A 7,719-nucleotide genomic window follows, 5' to 3' on the forward strand; every position below is an offset into this window, starting at 1 on the left:
AGTTCATGTTTTTCTTCTGCTGAGGCACGGTCTAGATTTTTGCTTTTTGTCCAGGTATTGGGCTTGGACCACAAAATGCTGATCCACAGCTGGAACTATCCCAACATTCAGGGCTCTTCCTACACAGATTTTTTCTCAAGCCCATTAGATTGCAAACAGTTCAGAGGCAGAAAAATGTCCTTTTTTTTTTTTTTTCTTTTTTTTTTTTTTTTTTTAATCTTCCTCAGAGAATAGAGTAGGAGACCTGGTTCTACTATTTGACCCATTTTTGTGGGTTTCTTTCAGGCCTCTCAGGATTTATTTCTCACTGGCTGAGTCTCTGGGGATGTAAGAAACAAAGACCAGCACGTTTTTTGCCTGTAGCGCTGAGCAGCACTGTGGCGTCTCTGGTTACCATATGTCCCAACATGCAAAAGCATGGTGCCAGCTCATGCAACTACATGCACAATGCTACTGGCTGAACAAAAGTGTCACACAGGATTCAGCTACATCACTTTCTTGCCTGCAGGTCTCCACTTTTTCCTCTCATTCTTCCTCAGTTTTATGCATGTTGAGTTAAGGTTTGTGGGACAAACTGAAGGCAAAGGCCTGATTCACATAGTTTAACTGAGGGACGTAACTGAGGAGCGTATTTCCCCTAGGCTACCTTAATAGTCTGTTAAGAAAGAGAGACATTTTCAGCAGGGGATTTAGGGATGAGCTGAATAACAGTCTGGAAAGATTTTCCCTTTTCTCTTTCAAGGGGGAGCTAAGAATGAATACTTTCCTAATTAAGGTACCTGGCCAGCTGCCTAGAGTTAGGTGAGATGAAACCTGCCAAAGCATAAAAGCTAACAAGGCCAACCCTAGTCACAAACTAGTCCATGCAACAGCCTTATTTTCCTTGTTTGGATTTGTCCCCACCACCTCCCAAGACTACAAGAGAAACTGGCTTGGAAGTACAGAAAAGGTGAACCATGAAGAAACTACAAAGAAGGAAGAAACTACAATGGAAAGGAGAATTGCAGCAATTGTGTTTTTCTGGATTCTGCAGGAATTTCTTTTTCCTCTCTTGATTCACTATTTCAATATCATGTACCTGGCTATCATTTTGTCAATATGTAATAACTGTCAGTCAGTACTAGATGCATCTCACTGGCCTCCCACACTCCTGGGATCAGAGAACTTGCAGTAGCTCCTGTCAGTTTTATCAGGCATTACCTACATTTCTGGGGAGAAAAGACCTTAGTATGAGGGAAAGCAAGTCCTGCAGCAGTATGGGACTCTGCCTGTCTTTCTGCAGCTTTTGTGCATGTGCATGTTCGGTGGACTTGGTGCATTCCTTTTAACTGCTGAACTTAAATTCAGGGGCACCATTAATCTCCTTAGATATAGGAAAGCATCTTTTAGCATATAACATTTCAATGTTTTCTAGAAGATGTTTTGCTTCATCCATAAAATGTTATTAAATTACTGTCCCGATCTTACATATCAGACTAGGTAGTAGAAGAGGGAGCAGGATCTAGCAGTACTGTTTAGTTTTTTGTTAGAGGTTTTTCATACAGGTTTCTTAGTTTGTCTCTGATCATCTATTTTTTATCTATGATCATTCTAGTGTTAACCTTGCTCTAAAACCAGATTAATTTTATAAATATGCAACCAGAGGTGAGCTCAGTCCAGTCTAAACTGGTGTGTAAGTTTTTGTATTTATCTTTGCCTCTGTGAGAAGCTTATTTCCAAAGAATCCAAACCTGGATCCAAATCCAAAGTCCTCAGATGATCCTTGTCACTGCAGAAAGCTAAACCAAAACAGCCAAGCACATCTTTGAAGGCATTTGGATTCTGAATCCTGATCCGAATGACTTGAATTCTTTTCCTTCTCCCATCTGTTTAATTTTCATTAATGATAAGATCTTGTTAGCACGGGAAAAAAAAAAAAAAAAAAAAAGAAAAAAGTTAGAGAATATCAACAGTTGATATTAATTGCTCTCCATCAATCCCTGAAGAGTTCTCAAAATATTTAGACAGTCTAATGTGAGTAACGACATTAATAAACTAAATGTGAGAAAGAAAAAATTCTGCTAATTACAGCAGTTTAAACATCACATCTGATATGTAACGAAGACACATAAATAAAACAAATAAAAAAGATAGAAAGCATAGTAAAGAAAAAAAATGAAAATCAAAGCATTGTCCTCGGTGCCATAAGGGTCACATCACTGAAATAACTCAAATGTCTTTCCAGAAAGAAAACATCATTAAAGGCCTGGAATAATTGAGTTCTGAATTAATTCTCCATCAACATTCAGAGCACTTCCCCTCCTTTCCATCCCTGCATTTTTCCTAAGGCCTTTTTCTTGATCCATAAAAAACATGTAATTTTCATAAACAAAAAATAAACTTCTAACCATTAACTGAAGATTAAAACTATATAGGAAATATATTGGAATAGTCAAATCTTAAGCCAAGAGAATGGTCAAGGTCTAAAAGAGTCTCTATAAATATTAATGTATGAGATGTGTTTGTTTTATTATTACCTATATATGCTGTTTTTGCTAGTCAATTGTATTTATTATTATTGTTTTCAGTAACTGGCAGATTTGTTTGATTTACAGGTAAAATAATTGTTAATTCTTAAGGGCAGCTCTGCAAAGTAGTAGTAGAGCACATTTTTTTACCAAAAAGATCACAGTCACTGCAATTTGCAAAGGCTTACTGTGGATTAGCTTAACCCAGCTTTTGGAAAATAAAGTGGCTCATGGTATTTCTTCTACTGGGCATGAGTGGACAAATGTCTTAAAATCACTCTTATTGCCAGCATACAAGGCATCAAGGCAGGTGACTATTCAGCATCCTCTGCCCAGCGCTCCCCTCTGTCTCCTGCTGGAGATTCCTAACCTTCTTCCTCACTGCTTTACGTTTGCTGTTTTTCTTCTCTTTCAAGAGTCATTTCAGAGTGAAAGAATGGAGTTCAACATACTTCACTCTATAATAGTGAGTATATTTTTCCTGAGTCTGTGCTTGCATTTCTTATGAGTTACATTTCAATGCAGCCCTACAATATTTTCATTAAGATGAAACACTGGGGGCATTTCTACAGAGATGAAGGATATGTCACATTTTTAAAACTGTTTCTCATGTGGTTCTTCAGTGACATATATATTTTTTATTTTTTAATTTTTCTGTAAAAGAGAAGCACAACAAAAGAAATTGGCCTGGGGAAATGCCACTGAGATACTGTTAAGAAGTCTGACTTAAAGCCAAGTAGCATATGCAGAGCGAATGCTCAGTCCACCCATTGTGCTTACAGCCACAGGGGGCTGAGAATAATACCCTATGTGATTTTAACAGAAGCATGGTAAAAATATTACGGTCTAGCTGTCTCAGTTGCTGAAATCAGAAACCTTTATTTTTTAATTAAATGTATATGTTATTTTAGCATAGGCTTTTATTTCAATTTTAACAGTGCATAATTATGCATTTACAGAAGAGCTGCAAAGAGAATACAACCTGCCTCTTAGCATACAGCAACATTAACAGCTTTAACTGTATACTACTCTTATCCCATCAGAGGTGATACGGAGTCAGCAGTTGCAGAGGTTATGGCCACAGTGCATTTACTAGCTGCTTCTTTGCCCATAAAGAGCCTTATAAAGAGGTGCTTGAGTCTCACCTAATTTTGAGTAGTTTGTTTTAAGTTGGACTAAGAAAAATACAGTCCAGAACAAGACATGTGCAAAGAAGGATCACCTTCATTCAGTTTTAACTCTCCTGTGTCCCTAACAGCATAACTTACCAAAGAATCTGTTCCATATTGAGCAGCATTCCTTTCGGTTAAAAGGATAATATTTAGGGCCATGTGATAGTTTGGAAAGCGTAGATGTGCAAGGCAAAGAGGGGACAGCATGCTGTGCTCCTCAGATCACCAAAGTGGCCAGAGCAGGAGGTGGCTCCTGAGACTGTAAGAAGAGTCCTGGCTTCTTCTGGTGATGCCTCTTGCTTAGGGCTTGGAACAAGTCCACAGCAGCCTTAAGGAAAGGAAACTTGCTAAGCTAGAATACTAACTACAACCTTCAAAACAAAATTCTTCATTATTTTGTCACGGAAGTCTTGTAGATTTATGAGGCTTTGGGAATACAATAAATTAATCACACTAGTACTTGTTTGTTTGTGTGAAGATGTGCAAGACAAGCAATAGTGTTGGTGTTATTTTTTTTACTCCAAAATTCATTTCATCTTGTTCACTTCGATCTAGTTTCCTTCTTTAAAACGAGCTATTTTTGAATACGTGTACAAAGTTATCAGAGCTGGGAGAATTTGATTAGGATTTCAGGAGTCACCATCAGAAGTCACCATCAAAAACCTTTCAGACCCAAGTTTGATCTTCATTGCATTTATTCTTTAGATGAAACAGCATTCTATAAATTTGACAAAAACTACCTGGTACAATATATAACATTACAAAGAACTAACTAGAAAAAAGGGGGATTAATATTGCTAATAAACACTGACTGTTCAGCAAAATAAATGGAAATAAAAAATGATGTTATTTTATCTCTTAAAATAATGAGCAATTGAATAGAAGCTTTCCGTTTAAGAAGACTCAGATGTTTTTTATTAAGACTGCTAAAAAGCTTAACGAACTGTTTCAGAATTTGCCAAATTACATCCATCTGCATAAACTAATAAAATATAAATTATCATTTCCAGTAGTTCTGAAGATATATTAATTCAAAAATTGATATATTAAGCATACTTAACAATCTAATTCAGTTCTTATTCTTCATCCCACGGTACATTAGAAAATAAGCGTTTTACACATAATACATGCTGAAATTGCAGATGTCCCATGCTATAGCAATGCCAGCCTGAACTCCCGGGGAATTCCATGCTATCTGCATGCTACATTGCCTTTTGAAAAAGTCTGTTTTCTCAATTGATGATATTGCACTGCTTTTTTTTTTTTTTTTTGGCAAGGGTTTTTCATGTCGAGTGACATGATGTGAAATAGAATAACCTGATGAAATATAATAAGTTAATAATAGTGTTGTACACAGAGTACCTTTCATCATGACAGATCCCAAAGAGTTTTACAGACTTCATATAAAAATCATTCTTCACCCACCACTGAAATGTAGTCACTGCTGGAGAAGACTAGGGTAAACCATACCATGCCAGTAATAACAGCTTTTTGAGGAAGGGAAGTTAAGAAAAAATGGTTTCATAGGAAACAATAATGGGAATATTTAGGGAGGCCAGATCTAATTATTAGCATTTGTATTTGGTCAACGTGATTAAAAGATTTCTTGTAAATATATGAATCAGCAATAGAGATATAAGTATTTCATTTTCATTTCTCATGACTTCATTTTGCCTTTTCTCAGAAACAGTACTTAAAGCAGCAGGGGCAAACAAAAAGAAGAAAGAAAGAAAGTTACCAATTTAAGGGCTGTTAGTCACTAAAAGCCCTCTTCAAAATGCTCGCATTTTCTCCTAAAGTACTGGACAATCCTAACTCTTCCATCTGATGCAATTCAATCAAAAAGGCATTATGTCCAGGTGAAATCTTATCACATCCAAATCTGAGTCAGGGTGTCATTCAGTGCAATAGAAAAGCTGGCAGTGGCAAAACTGGTGCTATATTTACTTTCAGTGGTATGTATACATATGTTGATACTGTAAATGTCAAAGCAAATGCATTTACAGCACAGACTTAGCACCCTTGATTTCAAAAGTACAATTAAGTTGTCAAAAGTAATCTGAGCCATAGTAATTCACTGTGTGTATTCTCCCAGCCTTTACTAGTTGCAAACTCATTGGAAATAGCTTAAAGTTGTTTGTTTGTTTCCTTTTATTTTTTTTTTTTTTTTTTTTTCCTTTGTGAATCGTCTATTTGCTGTGGGTTAACAGCACTCCTTATCAGAGGGCTCATATGATGCAATGGACACTTTGAAGTCTGATCATATACTCTTGCTGCAAAGCATTATTGAAAAATGAAAAGGGTCATATGAGAATAGTCAGGGAGAGATAGATGGATCATAGCATCCTCAGTTTATTGATACAGAATTAGCATGAAAGTCCACGTAAATTATTTTTATGACACTGTATTTAGGGTATATCTAGTCAGATATAAGAAAGGAACTTTTTTGCTGCTTCTTGAAAACTTGGAAAATTAATGTACGTTGACTTGGAAGTGAGTAAGCACATAAGTAGAGCATTCATTAACTGAAGGGTTATAAACAAAGAGTAACAGTTAGTGGCAATAGGTCAAGCTGCTGATGAATTATTCATGCATTGTCATAGGAATTAGTCTCATTGCATGTCAATATTGATTCACTGGAAGGGGATAGTAAAGCTACAGCAATTAAGATTGCAGATGACAGAAAGCAGGGAGGTGAAGTAAAACAAACAAACAAACAAAAAACAACAACAACAAAAGCAATATAATACAGCTAGAGAATCTAGAATTTCTGGAAATTAGCAAAAATGAAAAGTAACAGCAATGGACAGCAGATTAGATATGTGTAATTTGATCTAGTGCCTAGATAAAAACTGTTTCAGGTCTACACACTCTGAGGACAACAAATGGCAGGAAGGGGCAGCAGAGGCAGAATTACAAGTCAGGCTTGAAAACCAACTCTATCTGAAGCTCTTACAAGGAAAGTGGACTGTGCTGGGTAATAGTCATCTAGCGTGCTTGATTTTGATCTGATCTGAAAAGTGAAACGTAGAACTCCTGTGGTTTTTTTACCATTGGTACAAGGAAAGTCTACTGTCCCTTCCTTCCATGAGGCCTTCCCTGTATTTCTACCTTACTGATATTACGAAAGTTAGCTTCACATTATGATTGTAAACCTATTCCCAATATATCAGATTTCACTCTCCAGCTCCTTTCAGTCTTCCATTCTGGGAAAAAGCCCTATAGACTATAATAAATAAATAAATAGATCTTTTTCATAGAATTTTTGCCAACTCAGCAGAATTTCCCAGCTTGAAAAAACTCCCAGCAAAGACTGTACTGGGGGTGGGAATGAAGTAATTAAGGATTTAGTTTATGATCAGGAAGGCTGCAATTCATACCCTACTCAAGCACAGATCACCTATTTGATTGCAGCATTGTTCTGGCTCTTATTCCTCATCCCTAAAATGGATTTAATAGTCCCTCACTACATCACAGTAGTCTTGTGAGAATAAATATGCTACAGATGGTAAAGTACTCAGATACTAGTGTCCTGAGGGCCAGAGGAAATCAGAAGTTATATCCATGTATCTGTCGTTGGAACCATTTGAAATTGAATGGACAAAGCTTTTAGAGAACATGCTAGAGACAATTGCTTAACTTACAGCACATATTTTATTCAATGAATTTAATTTCCATTATGTTTATGAATTGTCCATGAGTGGTTTAGGAACACAAGAATTCCCACCCCACCAGGAGGACAGTTTAATGGAAGGCAGGCATTGTGGCACTGCAGCCAGGGAGTGGAGCAGTGCACAGCTTTCCTGAGCTCCCGCTTCTCAGCCTCTCCCCAGCATACACAAGACTAACTTGCATCTTTAGTGTCTTTGCACATAGATTTATTTCAGTTGCTGGCATATAAATATTTCAATACAAAATATCATTTCCTGAAATATTTTCTTCTTTCTTTTCTTTTCTTTTCTTTTCTTTTCTTTTCTTTTCTTTTCTTTTCTTTTCTTTTTTCTTTTCTTTTCTTTTCTTTTCTTTTCTTTTCTTTTCTT

The sequence above is a fragment of the Oxyura jamaicensis genome, chromosome Z (assembly GCF_011077185.1).
Source record: "Oxyura jamaicensis isolate SHBP4307 breed ruddy duck chromosome Z, BPBGC_Ojam_1.0, whole genome shotgun sequence".
Lineage (NCBI taxonomy): Eukaryota > Metazoa > Chordata > Aves > Anseriformes > Anatidae > Oxyura > Oxyura jamaicensis.